Genomic DNA, 20,358 nt, shown 5'->3' on the forward strand with positions numbered 1-20,358 from the left:
TAGTTCTCAGGCTTTGCAATCGTCGGGAAAAGGGGGAGGCGGGGGATTTTTAATCGAGTGTTGACTCCCAATCCGTAAGTCATTTCTTACAATAATATAGCCTGTTACGAATGAAAAATCACTTTACGATTCTATGATTGTTAGGTCAGCTTTTTGCAAACGGGCAAAATAATGGCTTGTTTGACTCGGGTAAATATCCCACCGCACGTTCACTAGAGAATTTAATGAGCGTATGTTATTCTCTTTAAAAGCTTTGGATCCATTGGTCATTTGCATCTTTAACATGTTTCAAGCTTGCATATCCATTTTTAAAACACGTGTAGAAGAAATCTCTTTTTGGTAAAATTCCAAGCTATTAAGTTTGAACTAGTGGAATTTCCAAAACTTGGATAACAAAAGTTTTGTGTCAATTTTTGGTGTGTGAATAAATTTTCTTTACTTACATTTGTTATTGTTTTAAATTTTTTCCATACATAAACTCAAAAATTTTGATTTTGTTGTGATCTATTTGCCTTTTTTTGTTTACGGGCTGAAGGGAGAGAAAAAAACTCAATGTTTTCATTTAAGAAAAAGTGCTCATTTAAAATGGAGACGCACAGTGCACAAATGTAGACAGAGATAATTCCAAAGAGTGTCTGTAATTTTTAGGGAATTTAAGCTCTTTTTAATTTTTATATCTCAGGTTTTGCAATCGTCGGGAAAGGAGGGGCGTGGTGTTTTTAACGGAGTGTTGAATCCCAATCCGTAAGTCATTTCTTACAAAAATATAGTCCGTTACGGATATAAATCACTTTACAATCATCTATGATTGTTAGGTAAACTTTTTGTAAATGGGCAAAATAATCACTAGTTTGATTCTGGTAAATATCCCACCGCACGTTCATTGAGAATTTAATGAGCGTTTGTTATTCTCTTTAAAAGCTTTGGATCCATAGGTCATTTGCATCTTGAACAAGTTTCAAGCATGCATATCCATTTTTAAAACACGTGTAAGAGAAATCTCATTCTTGTAAAATTCCATGCAATTAGGGTTGAACTAGTGGAATTTCCCAAATTTGGAAAAGAAAACTTTTGTGTTAGTTTGTGGTGTGTGAATAAATTTTCAATACACTCATTTGTTATTTTTTAAACTTTTTTTCACACATAAACTCTAAAAGTTTCATTTCGTTGTGATCTATTTGCCTTTTTTGGTTAACGGGATAAAGGGAGAGTGAAAAGTCAAAGTTTTGATTTAAGAAAAAAGTGTACATCTAAAATGGAGATGCACAATGCACAAATGTAGGGAGAGATAATTCCAAAGAGTGTTTGTAATTTTTAGGGTTTGTAAGATCTTTTTAGTTTTTATATCTCAGGTTTTGCAATCGTCCGGAAAACGTGGAAGCGAGGTATTTTTAACTGACTGTTGACTCCCAATCCCTATGTCATTTCTTACGAAAATATAGCCCGTTACTCATGATAAATGACATTACAATCATCTATGATTGTTAGGTCAACTTTTTGCAAACGGGCAAAATAATGGCTTGTTTGACTCGGGTAAATATCCCGCCGCACGTTCACTTCAAAATTTAATGAGTATTTGTTATTATCATTAAAAGCTTTGGATCCATAGGTCATTTGCATCTTTAACATGTTTCAAGCATGCATATCCATTTTTAAAACAGGCGTAAAAGAATTCTCTTTCTTGTAAAATTTCAAGCTATTAGGGTTGAACTAGTGGAATTTCCCAAACTTGGAGAACAAAAATTTTGTGTTCAATTGTGCTGTGTGAATAAATTTTCATTACTTACATTTTTTAATGTTTTAATTTTTTTCCATACATAAACTCTAAAATTTACATTTTCTTGTGATCTATTTACCTTTTTGTGTTTACGGCATGAAGGGAGAACGAAAAATTAAAGTTTTGATTTAATAAAAAAGTGCACATCTAAAATGGAGATGCACAATGCACAAATGTAGAGAGATATAATTCCAAAGAGTGTCTGTGATTTTTAAAGATCGTGAGCTCTTTTCAGTTTTTAGTTCTCAGGTTTTGCAATCGTCGGGAAAAGGGGGAGGCGGGGGATTTTTATTTGAGTGTTGACTTCCAATCCGTAAGTCATTTCTTACAATAATATAGCCCATTACGAATGAAAAATTACTTTACAATCATCTATGATTGTTAGGTCAGCTTTTTGCAAACGGGCAAAATAATGGCTTGTTTGATTCGGGTAAATATCCCACCGTACGTTCACTAGAGAATTTAATGAGCGTATGTTATTCTCTTTAAAAGTTTTGGATCCATAGGTGATTTGCATCTTTAACATGTTTCAAGCTTGCATATCCGTTTTTAAAACACGTGTAGAAGAGATCTCTTTCTTGTAAAATTCCAAGCTATTAGGTTTGAACTAATGGAATTTCCCAAACTTGGATAACAAAAGTTTTGTGTTAATTTTTGGCGTGTGAATAAATTTTCTTTACTTACATTTGTTATTGTTTTAAATTTTTTCCATACATTAACTCAAAAAGTTTCATTTTGCTGTAATCTATTTGCCTTTTTTAATTTACGGGATGGAGGGAGAGAAAAATACTCAAATTTTTGACTGAAGAAAAAGTGTACATTTAAAATGGAGACGCACAGTGCACAAATGTAGACATAGATAATTCCAAAGAGTGTCTGTAATTTTTAGGGAATGTCAGCTCTTTTTAATTTTATATCTCAGGTTTTGCAATCGACGGGAAAGGGGGGCGTGGTGTTTTTAACGGAGTGTTAACACCCAATCTGTAAGTCATTTCTTACAAAAATGTAGCCCGTTACGGATGATAAATCACTTTACAATCATCTATGATTGCTAGATAAGCTTTTTGTAAATGGGCAAAATAATGGCAAGTTTGATTCTCGTAAATATCCCACCGCACGTTCATTGAGAATTTAATGAGCGTTTGTTATTCTCTTCAAAAGCTTTGGATCCATAGGTCATTTGCATCTTTCACAAGTTTCAAGCATGCATATCCATTTCTAAAACACGTGTAGAAGAAATCTCATTCTTGTAAAATTCCATGCAATTAGGGTTGAACTAGTGGAATTTCCCATACTTGGAAAAGAAAACTTTTGTGTTCATTTGTGGTGTGTGAATAAATTTTCTATACACTCATTTCTTGTTGTTTTAAATTTTTTTCACACATAAACTCTAAAATTTTCATTTCGTTGTGATCTATTTACCTTTTTTGGTTTACAGGATGAAGGGAGAGCGAAAAGTCAAAGTTTTGATTTAAGAAAAAAGTGTACATCTAAAACGGAGATGCACAATGCACAAATGTAGGGAGAGATAATTCCAAAGAGTGCTTGTAATTTTAAGGGTTTGTAAGATCTTTTTAGTTTTTATATCTCAGGTTTTGCAATCGTCCAGACAACGGGGAAGCGGGGTATTTTTAACTGACTGTTGACTCCAAATCCCTATGTCATTTCTAACAAAAATATAGCCCGTTACTCATGATAAATGACATGACAATCATCTACGATTGTTGGGTCAGCTTTTTGCAAACGGGCAAAATAATGGCTTATTTGACTCGGGTAAATATCCCGCCGCACGTTCACTTCAGAATTTAATGAGTGCTTGTTATTCTCATTAAAAGCTTTGGATCCATAGGTGATTTGTATCTTTAACATGTTTCAAGCATGCACATCCATTTTTAAAACACGTGTAGAAGAATTCTCTTTCTTGTAAAATTTTAAGCTATTAGGGTTGAACTAGTGGAATTTCCAAAACTTGGATAACAAAAATTTTGTGTTCAATTGTAGTGTGTGAATAAATTTTCATTACATACATTTGTTAATGTTTTAATTTTTTTCTATACATAAACTCTAAAATTTACATTTTCTTGTGATCTATTTACCTTTTTTTGTTTACGACATGAAGGGAGAACGGAAAATCAAAGTTTTGGTTTGATAAAAAAGTGTAAATCTGAAATGGAGATGCACAATGCATAAATGTAGAGAGATATAATTCCAAAGAGTGTATGTGATTTTTAAGGATCGTGAGCTTTTTTCTGTTTTTAGTTCTCAGGTTTTGCAATCGTCGGGAAAAAGGGGAGGTGGGGGATTTTTAATCGAGTGTTGCCTCCCAATCCGTATGTCATTTCTTACAATAATATAGCCCGTTACGAATAAAAAATCACTTTACAATCATCTATGATTTTTAGGTCAGCTTTTTGCAAACGGGCAAAATAATGGCTTGTTTGACTCGGGTAAATATCCCACCGCACGTTCACTAGAGAATTTAATGAGCGTATGTTATTCTCTTTAAAAGTTTTGGATCCATAGTTCATTTGCATCTTTAACATGTTTCAAGCTTGCATATCCATTTTTAAAACACGTGTAGAAGAAATCTCTTTCTTGTAAAATTCCAAGTTATTAGGTTTGAACTAATGGAATTTCCCACACTTGGATAACAAAAGTTTTGTGTTAATTTTTGGTGTGTGAAAAAATTTTCTTTACTTACATTTGTTATTGTTTTAAATTTTTTCCATACATAAACTCAAAAATTTTCATTTTGCAGTGATCTATTTGCCTTTTTTTGTTTACGGGATGATGGGAGAGAAAAAAACTCAAAGTTTTGATTTAAGAAAAATTGTACATTTAAAAAGGAGACGCACATTGCTCAAATGTAGAGAGAGATAATTCCAAAGAGTGTCTGTAATTTTTAGGGAATTTAAGCTCTTTTTAATTTTTATATCTCAGTTTTTGCAATCGTCGGGAAAGGGGGGGCGTGGTGTTTTTAACGGAGTGTTGACTCCCAATCCGTAAGTCATTTCTCACAAAAATGGTGCCCGTTACGGATGATAAATCACTTTACAATCATCTATGATTGTTAGGTAAGCTTTTTGTAAACGGGCAAAATAATGGCTAGTTTGATTCTGGTAAATATCCCACCGCACGTTCATTGAGAATTTAATGAGCGTTTGTTATTCTCTATAAAAGCTTTGGATCCATAGGTCATTTGCATCTTTAACATGTTTCAAGCATGCATATCCATTTTTAAAACACGTGTAGAAGAAATCTCATTCTTGTAAAATTCCATGCAATTAGGGTTGAACTAGTTGAATTTCCCAAACTTGGAAAAGAAAACTGTTGTGTTCATTTGTGGTGTGTGAATAAATTTTATATACAATCATTTGTTATTGTTTTAACTTTTTTTCACACATAAACTCTAAAATTTTCATTTCGTTGTGATCTATTTGCCTCTTTTGGTTTACGGGATGAAGGGAGAGCGAAAAGTCAAAGTTTTGATTTAAGAAAAAAGTGTACATCTAAAACTGAGATGCACAATGCACAAATGTAGGGAGAGATAATTCCAAAGACTGTTTGTAATTTTTAGGGTTTGTAAGATCTTTTTAGTTTTTATATCGTAGGTTTTGCAATCGTCCGGAAAACGGGGAAGCTGGGTATTTTTAACTGACTGTTGACTCCCAATCCGTATGTCATTTATTATAAAATATAGCCCGTTACTCATGATAAATCACATTACAATCATCTATGATTGTTAGGTCAACTTTTTGCAAACGGGCAAAATAATGGCTTGTTTGACTCAGGTAAATATCCCGCCGCACGTTCACACTAGAATTTAATGAGTGTTTGTTATTCTCATTAAAAGATTTGGATAAATAGGTCATTTGAATCTTTAACATGTTTCAAGCATGCATATCCATTTTTAAAACACGTGTAAAAGAATTCTCTTTCTTGTAAAATTTCAAGCTATTAGGGTTGAACTAGTGGAATTTCCCAAACTTGTATAACAAATATTTTGTGTTCAATTGTGGTGTGTGAATAAATTTTCATTACTTACATTTGTTAATGTATTAATATTTTTTCATAGATAAACTCTAAAATTTACATTTTGTTGTGATCTATTTACCTTTTTTTGTTTACGGCATGAAGGGAGAACGAAAAATCAAAGTTTTGATTTAATAAAAAAGTGTACATCTAAAATAGAGATGCACAATGCACAAATGTAGAGAGATATAATTCCAAAGAGTGTCTGTGATTTTTAAGGATCGTGAGCTCTTTTCAGTTTTTAGTTCTCAGGTTTTGCAATCGTCGGGAAAATGGGGAGGCGGGGGATTTTTAATTGAGTGTTGACTCCCAATCCGTAAGTCATTTCTTACAATAATATAGCCCATTACGAATGAAAAATCACTTTACAATCATCTATGATTGTTACGTCATCTTTTTGCAAACGGGCAAAATAATGGCTTGTTTGACTCGGGTAAATATCCCACCGCACGTTGACTAGAGAATTTAGTGAGCGTATGTGATTCTCTTTAAAAGATTTGGATCCATAGGTCATTTGCATATTTAACATGTTTCAAGCTTGGATATCCATTTTTAAAACACGTGTAGAAGAAATCTCTTTCTTGAAGAATTCCAAGCTATTAGGGTTGAACTAGTGGAATTTCCCAAACTTGGATAACAAAAGTTTTGTGTTAATTTTTGGTGTGTTAATAAATTTTCTTTTCATACATTTGTTATTGTTTTAAATTTTTTCCACACATAAACTCAAAAATTTTATTTTTGCTTTGATCTATTTGCCTTTTTTTGTTTACGGGATGAAGGGAGAGAGAAAACTCAAAGTTTTGATTTAAGAAAGAAGTGAACATTTAAAATGGAGACGCACAGTGCACAAATGTAGAGAGAGATAATTCCAAAGAGTGTCACCAATTTTTAGGGAATATAAGTTCTTTTTAGTTTTTATATCTCAGGTTTTGCGATCGTCGGGAAAAGGGGGAGGCGGGGTGTTTTTAACTGAGTGTTGACTCCCAATCCTTAAGTCATTTCTTAAAAAAATATAGCCCGTTACGAATGATAAATCACTTTACAATCATCTATGATTATTAGGTAAGATTTTTGTAAACGGGCAAAATAACGGCTAGTTTGATTATGGTAAATCTCCCACCGCACGTTCATTGAGAATTTAATGAGTGTTTGTTATTCTCTTTAAAAGCTTTGGATCCATAGGTCATTTCCATCTTTAACATGTTTCAAGCATGCATAACCATTTTTAAAACACGTGTAGAAGAAATCTCTTTCTTGTAAAATTCCATGCAATTAGGGTTGAACTAGTGGAATTTCCCTAACTTGGAAAACAAAACTTTTGTGTTCATTTGTGGTGTGTGAATAAATTTTCTATACTTACATTTGTTATTATTTTAATTTTTTTTTTTACACATAAACTCTAAAATTTTCATTTTGTTGTGATCTATTTGCCTTTTTTGGTTTACGGGATGAAGGGAGAGTGAAAACTCAAAGTTTTGATTTAAGAAAAAAGTGTACATCTAAAATGGAGATGCACAATGCACAAATGTAGGGAGAGATAATTCCAAAGAGTGTTTGTAATTTTTAGGGTTTGTAAGATCTTTTTAGTTTTTATATCTTAGGTGTTGCAAGCGTCAGGAAAACGGGGAGGCGTGGTATTTTTAACTGACTATTGACTCCCAATCCGTATGTCATTTCTTTAAATAATATAGCCCGTTACTCATGATAAATCACAGTACAATCATCTATGATTGTTAGGTCAGCTTTTTGCAAACGGGCAAAATAATGGCTTGTTTGACTCGGCTAAATATCCCGCCGCACGTTCACTTCAGAATTTAATGAGTGTTTGTTATTCTCATTAAAAGCTTTGGATCCATAGGTCATTTGCATCTTTAACATGTTTCAAGCATGCAAATCCATTTTTAAAACACGTGTAAAAGAATTCTCTTTCTTGTAAAATTTCAAGCTATTAGGGTTGAACTAGTGGAATTTCCCAAACTTGGATAAAAAAAATTTTCATTACATTCATTTGTTAATGTTTTAATTTTTTTCCATTCAAAAACTCTAAAATTTACATTTTGTTGTGATCGATTTACCTTTTTATGTTTACGACATGAAGGGAGAACGAAAACTCAAAGTTTTGATTTAATAAAAAAGTGTACATCTAAAAGGGAGATGCACAATGCACAAATGTAGAGAGATATAATTCCAAAGAGTGTCTGTGATTTTTAAGGATCGTGAGCTCTTTTCAGTTTTTAGTTCTCAGGTTTTGCAAACGTCGGGAGAAGGGGGAGGCGGCGGATTTTTAATTGAGTGTTGACTGCCAATCCGTAAGTCATTTCTTACAATAATATAGCTCGTTACGAATGAAAAAGCACTTTACAATCATCTATGATTGTTAGGTCAGCTTTTTGCAAACGGGCAAAATAATGGCTTGTTTGACTCGGGTAAATATCCCCAATTTTCACTAGAGAATTTAATGAGCGTATGTTATTCTCTTTAATAGCTTTGGATCCATAGGTCATTTGAACCTATATCATGTTTCAAGCTTGCATATCCATTTTTAAAACACGTGTAGAAGAAATCTCTTTCTTGTAAAATTCCAAGCTATTAGGGTTGAACTAGTGGAATTTCCCAAACTTAAATAAAAAAAGTTTTATGTTAATTTTTTGTGTGTGGATAAATTTTCTTTACTTACATTTGTTATTGTTATAAATTTTTTCCATACATAAACTAAAAAATTTTCATTTTGCTGTGATCTATTTGCCTTTTTTTGTTTACGGGATGAAAGGAGAGAGAAAACTCAAAGTTTTGATTTAGGAAAAAGTGTTCATTTAAAATGGAGACGCATAGTGCACAAATGTAGAGAGAGATAATTCCAAAGAGTGTCTGTAATATTTAGGGAATTTAAGCACTTTTTAGTTTTTATATCTCTGGTTTTGCTATCGTCGGGAAAATGGGGAGGTAGGGGTGTTTTTAACTGAGTGTTGACTCCCAATCCGTAAGTCATTTCTTAAAAAAATATAGCCCGTTACGGATGATATATCAGTTTAAAATCATCTATGATTGTTAGGTAAGCTTTTTGTAAATGGGGAAAATAATGGCTAGTTTGATTCTGGTAAATATCCCACCGCATGTTCATTGAGAATTTAATGAGCGTTTGTTATTCTATTTAAAAGCAAACTTGGAAAAGAAAACTTTTGTGTTCATTTGTGGTGTGTGAATAAATTTTCTATACATACATTTTTTATTGTTTTAATTTTTTTTCACACATAAACTCTAAAATTTTCATTTCGTTGTGATCTATTTCCTTTTTTGGTTTACGGGAAGAAGGGAGAGAGAAAACTCAAAGTTTTGATTTAAGAAAAAAGTGAACATCTAAAATGAAGATGCACAATGGACAAATGTAGGGAGAGATAATTCCAAAGAGTGTTTGTAATTTTTAGGGTTTGTAAGATCTGTTTAGTTTTTATATCTCAGGTTTTGCAATCGTCGGGAAAACGGGGAGGCGGGTATTTTTAACTGACTGTTGACTTCCATTGATTACAAAAATATAGCCCGTTACTCATGATAAATCAAATTAAAATCATCTAGGATTGTTAGGTTAGCTTTTTGCAAACGGGCAAAATAATGGCTTGTTTGACTCGGGTAAATATCCCACTGCATGTTCACTTCAGAATTTAATGAGTGTTTGTTATTCTGATTAAAAGCTTTGGATCCATAGATCATTTGCATCTTTAACATGTTTCAAGCATGCATATCCATTTTTAAAACACGTGTAGAAGAATTCTCATTCTTGTAAAATTTCAAACTATTAGGGTTGAACTAGTGGAATTTCCCAAACTTGGATAACAAAAATTTTGTGTCAATTGTGGTGTGTCAATAAATTTTAATTACTTACATTTTTTAATGTTTTAATTTTTTTCCATACAAAAACTCTAAAATTTACATTTTGTTGTGATCGATTTACCTTTTTTTGTTTACGGCATGATGGGAGAACGAAAACTCAAAGTTTTGATTTAATAAAAAAGTGTACATCTAAAATGAAGATGCACAATGCACAACTGTAGAGAGATATAATTCCAAAGTGTGTCTGTGATTTTTAAGGATCGTGAGCCCTTTTCAGTTTTTAGTTCTCAGGTTTTCCAATCGTCGGGAGAAGGGGGAGGCGGGGGAATTTTAATTAAGTGTTGACTCCCAATCCGTAAGTCATTTCTTACAATAATATAGCCCTTTACGAATGAAAAATCACTTTACAATCATCTATGATTGTTAGGTCAGCTTTTTGCAAACAGGCAAAATAATGGCTTGTTTGACTCGGGTAAATATCCCACCGCACGTTCACTAGAGAATTTAATGAGCGTATGTTATTCTCTTTAATAGCTTTGGATCCATAGGTCATTGGCATCTTTAACATGTTTCAAGCTTGCATATCCATTTTTAAAACACGTGTTGAAGAAATCTCTTTCTTGTAAAATTGCAAGCTATTAGGGTTGAGCTAGTGGAATTTCCCAAACTTGGATTAAAAAAGTTTTATGTTAATTTTTTGTGTGTGAATAAATTTTCTTTACTTACATTTGTTATTGTTTTAAGTTTTTTCCATACATAAACTCAAAAATTTTCATTTTGCTGTGATCTATTTGTGTTTTTTGTTTACGGGATAAAAGGAGAGAGAAAACTCAAAGTTTTGATTTAAGAAAAAGTGTTCATTTAAAATGGAGACGCACAGTGCACAAATCTAGACAGAGATAATTCCAAAGAGTGTCTGTAATTTTTAGGGAATTTAAGCTCTTTTTAGTTTTTATATCTCAGGTTTTGCAATCGTTGGGAAAAGGGGGAGACTCCCAATCCGTAAGTCATTTCTTAAAAAAAAATAGCCCGATAAGGATGATAAATCGCTTTACAATCATCTATGATTGTTAGGTAAGCTTTTTGTAAATGGGCAAAATATTGGCTAGTTTGATTCTGGTAAATATCCCTCCGCACGTTCATTGAGAATTTAATGAGAGTTTGTTATTCTCTTTAAAAGCTCTTGTAAAATTCCATGCAATTTGGGTTGAACTAGTGAAATTTCCCAAACTTGGAAAAGAAAAATTTTGTGTGCATTTGTGGTGTGTGAATAAATTTTCAATACACTCATTTGTTATTGTTTTAATTTTTTTTCACACATAAACTCTAACATTTTCAGTTAGTTGTGATCTATTTGCCTTTTTTGGTTTACGGGATGAAGGGAGAGCGAAAACTCAAAGTTTTGATTTAAGAAAAAAGTGTACATCTAAAATAGAGATGCACAATGGACAAATGTAGGGAGAGGTAATTCCAAAGTGTGTTTGTAATTTTTAGGGTTTGTAAGTTCTTTTTAGTTTTTATATCTCAGGTTTTGCAATCGTCGGGAAAATGGGGAGGCGGGGTATTTTTAACTGACTGTTGACTCCCAGTCCGTATGTCATTTATTACGAAAATATAGCCCATTACTCATGATAAATCACTTTACAATCATCTATGATTGTTAGTTCACCTTTTTACAAACGGGCAAAATAATGGCTTGTTTGACTCGGGTAAATATCCCGCCGCACGTTCACTACAGAATTTAATGAGTGTTTTTTACTCTGATTAAAAGCTTTGGATCCATAGATCATTTGCATCTTTAATATGTTTCAAGCATCCATATCCATTTTTAAAACACGTGTAGAAGAATTCTCTTTCTTGTAAAATTTCAAGCTATTAGGGTTGAACTAGTGGAATTTCCCAAACTTGGATAACAAAAATTTTTTGTTCAACTGTGGTGTGTGAATAAATTTTAATTACTTACATTTTTTAATGTTTAAATTGTTTTTCCATACAAAAACTCTAAAATTTACATTTTGTTGTAATCGATTTAGCTCTTTTTGTTTACGGCATGAAGGGAGAACGAAAACTCAAAGTTTTGATTTAATAAAAAAGTGTACATCTAAAATGGAGATGCACAATGCACAACTGTAGAGAGATATAATTCCAAAGAGTGTCTGTGATTTTTATGGATTGTGAGCTCTTTTCAGTTTTTAGTTCTCAGATTTTGCTATCGTCGGGAGAAGGGGGAGGCGGGGGATTTTTTATTGAGTGTTGACTCCCAATCCGTAAGTCATTTCTTACAATAATATATCCCGTTACGAATGAAAAATTACTTTACAATCATCTATGATTGTTAGGTCAGCTTTTTGCAAATAGGCAAAATAATGCTTGTTTGACTCGGGTAAATATCCCACCGCACGTTCACTATAGAATTTAATAAGCGTATGTGATTCTCTTTAGTAGCTTTGGATCCATAGGTCATTTGCATCTTTAACATGTTTCAAGCTTGCATATCCATTTTGAAAACACGTGTAGAAGAAATCTCTTTCTTGTAAAATTCCAAGCTATGAGGGTTGAACTAGTGGAATTTCCCAAACTTGGATAACAAAAGTTTTGTGTTAATTTTTGGTGTGAGAATAAATTTTATTTACTTACATTTGTTGTTGTTTTAAATTTTTTCCATACATAAACTCAAAAATTTTCATTTTGCTGTGATCTATTTGCCTTTTTTTGTTTACGGGATGAAGGGAGAGAGAAAACTCAAAGTTTTGATTTAAGATAAAAGTGTTCATTTAAAATGGAGACGCACAGTGCAGAAATGTAGAGAGAGATAATTCCAAAGAGTGTCTGTAACTTTTAGGGAATTTAAGCTCTTTTTAGTTTTTATATCTCAAGTTTTGCAATCATCGGGAAAAGGGGGAGGCGGGGTGTTTTTAACTAAGTGTTGACTCCCAATCCGTAAATCATTTCTTAAAAAAACATTGCCCATTACGGATGATAAATCAGTTTACAATCATCCATGATTGTTAGGTAAACTTTTTGTAAACGGGCAAAATAATGGCTAGTTTGATTCTGGTAAATATCCCACCGCACGTTCATTGAGAATTTAATGAGCGTTTGTTATTCTCTTTAAAAGCTTTGGATCCATAGGTCAATTGCATCTTTAACATGTTTCAAGCATGCATATCCATTTTGAAAACACGTATAGAAGAAATCTCTTTCTTGTAAAATTCCATGCAATTAGGGTTGAACTAGTGGAATTTCCCAAACTTGGAAAAGAAAACTTTTGTGTTCATTTGTGGTGTGTGAATAAATTTGATGTACTTAAATTTGTTATTGTTTTAATTTTTTTTCACAAATAAACTCTAAATTTTTCATTTTGTTGTGATCTATTTGCCTTTTTTGGTTTACGGGATGAAGGGAGAGCGAAAACTCAATGTTTTGATTTAATAAAAAAGTGTACATCTAAAATGGAGATGCACATTGCACAAATGTAGGGAGAGATAATTCCAAAGAGTGTTTGTAATTTTTAGGGTTTGTAAGATCTTTTTAGTTTTTATATCTCAGGTTTTGCAATCGTCGGGAAAACGGGGAAGCGGGGTATTTTTAGCTGACTGTTGAGTCCCAATCCGTATGTCATTAATTACAAAAATATAGCCCGTTACTCATTATAAATCTCAATACAATTATCTTTGATTGTTAGGTCAGCTTTTTGTGAATGAGCAAAATAATGGCTTGTTTGACTCGGGTAAATATCCCGCCGCACCTTCACTTCAGAATTTAATGAGCGTTTGTTATTCTCATTAAAAGCTTTGGATCCATAGATCATTTGCATCTTTAACATATTTCAAGCATGCAAATCCATTTTTAAAACACGTGTAGAAGAATTCTCTTTCTTGTAAAATTTCAAGCTATTACGGTTGAACTAGTGGAATTTCCCAAACTTGGATAACAAAAATTTTGTGTTCAATTGTGGTGTGTGAATAAATTTTAATTACTTACATTTGTTAATGTTTTTATTTTTTTCCATACATAAACTCTAAAATTTACATTTTGTTGTGATCTATTTACCTTTTTTTGTTTACGGCATGAAGGGTGAACGAAAACTCAAAGTTTTGATTTAATAAAAAAGTGTACATCTAAAATGGAGATGCACAATGCACAACTGTAGAGAGATATAATTCCAAAGAGCGTCCATGATTTTTAAGCATAGTGAGCTCTTTTCAGTTTTTAGTTCTCAGGTTATTCAATCGTCGGGAGAAGGGAGAGGTGGGGGATTTTTAATTGAGTGTTGACTCCCAATCCGTAAGTCATTTCTTACAATAATATAGCCCGTTACGAATGAAAAATCATTTTACAGTCATCTATGATTGTTAGGTCAGTTTTTTGCAAACGGGCAAAATAATGGCTTGTTTGACTCGGGTAAATATCCCACCGCACGTTCACTAGAGAATTTAATGAGCGTATGTTATTCTCTTTAAAAGCTTTGGATCCATAGGTCATTTGGTTCTTTAACATGTTTCAAGCTTGCATATCCATTTTTAAAACACGTGTAGAAGAAATCTCTTTCTTGTAAAATTCCATGCTATTAGGGTTGAACTAATGGAATTTCCAAAATTTGGATAACAAAAGTTGTGTTAATTTTTGGTGTGTGAATAAATTTTCTTTACTTACATTTGTTATTGTTTTAAATTTTTTCTGTACATAAACTCAAAAATTATCATTTTGTTGTGATCTATTTGCCTTTTTTGGTTTACGGGATGAAGGGAGAGAGAAAACTCAAAGTTTTGATTATAGAAAAAGTGTTCATTTAAAATGGAGACGCACAGTGCACAAATGTAGAGAGAGATAATTCCAAAGAGTGTCTGTAATTTTTAAGGAATTTAAGCTCTTTTTTGTTTTTATATCTCAGGTTTTGCAATCGTCGGGAAAAGGGGGAGGCGGGGTGTTCTTAACTGAGTGTTGACTCCCAATCCGTAAGTCATTTCTTAAAAAAATATAGCCCGTTATGGAAGATAAATCACTTTACATTCATCTATGATTGTTAGGTAAGCTTTTTGTAAACGGGCAAAATAATGGCTAGTTTGATTCTGGTAAATATCCCACCACACGTTCATTGAGAATTTAATGAGCGTTTGTTATTCTCTTTAAAAGCTTTGGATCCATAGGTCATTTACATCTTTAACATGTTTCAAGCATGCATATCCATTTTTAAAACACGTGTAGAAGAAATCTCATTCTTGTAAAATTCCATGCAATTAGGGTTGAACTAGTGGAATTTCCCAAACTTGGAAAAGAAAACTTTTGTGTTCATTTGTGGTGTGTGAATAAATTTTCTATACACTCATTTGTTATTGTTTTAACTTTTTTTCACACATAAACTCTAAAATTTTCATTTTGTTGTGATCTATTTGCCTTTTTTTGTTTACGGGATGAAGGGAGAGCGAAAAGTCAAAGTTTTGATTTAAGAAAAAAGTGTACATCTAAAATGGAGATGCACAATGCACAAATGTAGGGAGAGATAATTCCAAAGAGTGTTTGTAATTTTTAAGGATTGTATGATCTTTTCAGTTTTTATATCTCAGGTTTTGCAATCGTCAGGAAAACGGGGAGGCGTGGTTTTTTTAACTGACTGTTGACTCCCAATCCGTATGTCAATTCTTACAAAAATATAGCCCGTTACTCATGATAAATCACATTACAATCATCTATGATTTTTAGGTTAGCTTTTTGAAAACGGGCAAAAAAATGGCTTGTTTGACTCGGGTAAATATCCCACCGCACGTTCACTAGAGAATTTAATGAGCGTATATTATTCTCTTTAAATGCTTTGGATCCATAGGTCATTTGCATCTTTAACATGTTTCAAGCTTGCATATCCATTTTTAAAACACGTGTGGAACAAATCTCTTTCTTGTAAAATTCCAAGCTATTAGGGTTAAACTAGTGGAATTTCCCAAACTTGGATAACAAAAGTTTTGTGTTAATTTTATGTGTGTGAATAAATTTTCTTTTCTTACATTTGTTATTGTTTTAAATTTTTTCCATACATAAACTCAAAAATTTTAATTTTCTGTGATCGATTTATCTTTTTTTGTTTACGGCAAGAAGGGAGAACGAAAACTCAAAGTTTTGATTTAATAAAAAAGTGTACATCTAAAATGGAGATGCACAATGCAAAAATGTAGAGAGATATAATTCCAAAGAGTGTCTGTGATTTTTAAGGATTGTGAGCTCTTTTCAGTTTTTAGTTCTCAGGTTTTCCAATCGTCGGGAAAAGGGGGAGGCAGGGGATTTTTAATTGAGTGTTGACTCCCAATCCTGAAGTCATTTCTTACAATAATATAGCCCGTTACGAATGAAAAATCTCTTTACAATCATCTATGATTGTTAGGTCAGCTTTTTGCAAACGGGCAAAATAATGGCTTGTTTGACTCGGGTAAATATCCCACCGCACGTTCACTAGAGAATATAATGAGCGAATGTTATTCTCTTTAAAAGCTTTGGATCCATAGGTTATTTGCATCTTTAACTTGTTTCAAGCTTGCATATCCATTTTTAAAACACATGTGGAACAAATCTCTTTCTTGTAAAATTCCAACCATTTAGGGTTGAACTAGTGGAATTTCCCAAACTTGGATAACAAAAGTTTTGTGTTAATTTTTGGTGTGTGAATAAATTTTCTTTACTTACATTTGTTAATTTTTTAAATTTTTTCCATACATAAACTCAAAAATTTTCATTTTGCTATGATCTATTTGTCTTTTTTTGTTTACGGGATGAAGGGAGAGAGAAAACACAAAGTTTCGATTTAAGAAAAAAGTGTGCATTTAAAATGGAGACGCACAGTGCACAAATGTAGAGAGAGATAATTCCAATGAGTGTCTGTAATTTTTAGGGAATTTAAGCTCTTTTTAGTTTTTATATCTCAGGTTTTGCAATCGTCGGGAAATGGGGGAGGCGGGGTATTTTTAATTGACTGTTAACTCCCAATCCGTATGTCATTTCCTAGAAAAATATAGCCCGCTACGAATGATAAATCACATTACAATCATCTATGATTGTTAGGTCAGCTTTTTGCAAACGGGCAAAATAATGGCTTGTTTGACTCGGGTAATATCCTGCCGCACGTTCACTTCAGAATTTAATGAGCGTTTGTTATTCTCATTAAAAGCTTTGGATCCATAGGTCATTTGTATCTTTAACATGTTTCAAGCATGTATATCCATTTTTAAAACACGTGTAGAAAAAATCTCTTTCTTGTAAAATTCCATGCAATTAAGGTTGAACTAATGGAATTTGCCAAACTTGGAAAACAAAACTTTTGTTTTCATTTGTGGTGTGTGAATAAATTTTCTATACTTACATTTGTTATTGTTTTAATTTCTTTACACATAAACTCTAAAATTTTCATTTTGTTGTGATCTATTTGCCGTTTTTGGTTTACGGGACGAAGGGAGAGCGAAAACTCAAAGTTTTGATTTAAGAAAAAAGTGTACATCTAAAATGGAGATACACAATGCACAAATGTAGGGAGAGATAATTCAAAAGAGTGTTTGTACTTTTTAGGGTTTGTAAGATCTTTTTAGTGTTTATATCTCAGGTTTTGCAATCATTGGGAAAACGGGGAGGCGGGGTATTTTTAACTGACTGTTGACACCCAATCCGTATGTCATTTCTTACAAAAATATAGCCCGTTGCTCATGATAAATCACATTACAATCATCTATGGTTGTTAGGTCAGCTTTTTGCAAACGGGCAAAATAATGGCTTGTTTGACTCGGGTTAATATCCCGCCGAACGTTCACTTCAGAATTTAATGAGCGTTTTTTATTCTGATTAAAAGCTTTGGATCCATAGGTCATTTGCATCTTTAACATGTTTCAAGCATGCATATCCCTTTTTAAAAACGTGTAGAAGAATTCTCTTTCTTGTAAAATTTCAAGCTATTAGGGTTGAACTAGTGGAATTTCCCAAACTTGGATAACGAAAATTTTGTGTTCAATTGTAGTGTGTGAATAAATTTTCATTAATTACATTTGTTAATGTTTTAATTTTTTTCCACACATAAACTCTAAAATTTACATTTTTTTGTGATCTATTTACCTTTTTATGATTACGGCATGAAGGCAGAACGAAAACTCAAAGTTTTGATTTAATAAAAAAGTGTATATCTAAAATGGAGATGCACAATGCAAAAATGTAGAGAGATATAATTCCAAAGAGAGTCTGTGATTTTTAAGGATTGTGAGCACTTTTCAATTTTTAGTTCTCAGGTTTTGCAATAGTCGGGAAAAGGGGGTGGTGGGGGATTTTTAATTTGTTGTTGACTCCCAATCCGTAAGTCATTTATTAAAATAATTTAGCCCATTACGAATGAAAAATCACTTTACAATCATCTATGATTGTTAGGTCAACTTTTTGCAAACGGGCAAAATAATGGCATGTTTGACTGGGGTAAATATCCCACCGCACGTTCACTAGAGAATTTAATGAGCGTATGTTATTCTCTGTAAAAGCTTTGGATCCATAGGTCATTTGCATCTTAACATGTTTCAAGCTTACACATCCATTTTTAAAACACATGTAGAAGAAATCTCTTTCTTGTAAAATTCCAAGCTATTAGGGTTGAACTAGTGGAATTTCCTAAACTTGGATAACAAAAGTTTTGTGTTAATTTTTGGTGTGTGAATAAATTTTCTTTACTTACATTTTTTATTGTTTTAATTTTTTTCCATACATAAACTCAAAAATTTTCATTTTGCTGTGATCTATTTGCCTTTTTTTGTTTACAGGATGAAGGGAGAGAGAAAACTCAAAGTTTTGATTTAAGAAAAAAGTGTACATTTAAAATGGAGACGCACAGTGCACAAATGTAGAGAGAGATAATTCGAAAGAGTGTCTGTAATTTTTAGGGAATTTAAGTTCTTTTTGGTTTTTATATCTCTGGTTTTGGAATCGTCGGTAAAAGGGGGAGGCGGGGTGTTTTTAACTGAGTGTTGACTCCCAATCCGTAAGTCATTTCTTACAAAAATATAGCCCATTACGGATGATAAATAATTTTACAATCATCTGTGATTGTTAGGTAAGCTTTTTGTAAACGGGCAAAATAATGGCTAGTTTGATTCTGGTAAATATCCCATCGCACGTTCATGGAGAATTTAATGAGTGTTTTTTATTCTCTTTAAAAGCTTTGGATCCACAGGTCATTTGCATCTTTAACGTGTTTGAAGCATGCATATCCATTTTTAAAACACGTGTAGAAGAAATCTCTTTCTTGTAAAATTCCATGCAATTAGGGTTGAACTAGTGGAATTTCCCAAACTTTGAAAACAAAATTTTTGTGTTCATTTGTGATGTGTGAATAAATTTTCTATACTTACATTTGTTATTGTTTTAATTTTTTTTCACACATAAACTCTAAAATTTTCATTTTGTTGTGATCTATTTGCCTTTTTTGGTTTACTGGATAAAGGGAGAGCGAAAACTCAAAGTTTTGATTTAAGAAAAAAGTGTACATCTAAAATGGAGATGCACAATGCACAAATGTAGGGAGAGATAATTCAAAAGAGTGTTTGTAATTTTTAGGGTTTGTAAGATCTTTTTAGTTTTTACATCTCAGGTTTTGCAATCGTCGGGAAAACGGGGAGGCGGGGTATTTTTAACTGATTGTTGACTCCCAATCCGTTTGTCATTTCTTACAAAAATATAGCCCATTACTCATGATAAATCACATTACAATCATCTATGATTGTTTGGTCAGCTTTTTGCAAACAGGCAAAATAATGGCTTATTTGACTCGAGTAAATATCTCGCAGCACGTTCACTTCAGAATTTAATGAGGGTTTGTTATTCTCATTAAAAGCTTTGGATCCATAGGTCATTTGCATCTTTAACATGTTTTAAGCATGCATATCCATTTTTAAAACACGTGTAGGAGAATTCTCTTTCTTGTAAAATTTCAAACTATTAGGGTTGAACTAGTGGAATTTCCCAAACTTGGATAACAAAATTTTTTTGTTCAATTGTGGTGTGTGAATAAATTTTCATTACTTACATTTGTTAATCTTTTAATTTTTTTCCATACATAAACTCTAAAATTTACATTTTGTTGTGATCTTTTTGCCTTCTTTTGTTTATGGCATGAAGGGAGAACGAAAACTCAAAGTTTTGATTTAATAAAAAAGTGTACATCTAAAATGGAGATGCACAATGCACAAATGTAGAGAGATATAATTCCAAAGAGTGTCTATGATTTTTAAGGATTGTGAGCTCTTTTCAGTTTTTAGTTCTCAGGTTTTGCAATCATCGGGAAAAGGGGGAAGCGGGGGATTTTTAATTGAGTGTTGACTCCCAATCCGTAAGTCATTTCTTACAATAATATAGCCCGTTATGAATGAAAAATCACTTTAGAATCATCTATGATTGTTAGGTCAGCTTTTTTCAAACAGGCAAAATAATGGCTTGTTTGACTGGGGTAAATATCCCACCGCACGTTCACTGGATAATTTAATGAACGTATGTTATTCTCTTTAAAAGCTTTGGCTCCATAGGTCATTTGCATCTTTAACATGTTTCAAGCTTGCATATCCATTTTTAAAACACTTGTAGAAGAATTCTCTTTCTTGTAAAATTTCAAGCTATTAGGGTAGAACTAGTGGAATTTCCCAAACTTGGATAACAAAAATTTTGTATTCAATTGTGGTGTGTGAATAAATTTTCATTACTTACATTTGTTA

The sequence above is a fragment of the Aristolochia californica genome, unplaced genomic scaffold (assembly GCF_029961685.1).
Source record: "Aristolochia californica isolate CCGP_79_NKW_82.1479 unplaced genomic scaffold, dmAriCali1.0.hap1 SCAF_12, whole genome shotgun sequence".
Taxonomy (NCBI): domain Eukaryota; kingdom Viridiplantae; phylum Streptophyta; class Magnoliopsida; order Piperales; family Aristolochiaceae; genus Aristolochia; species Aristolochia californica.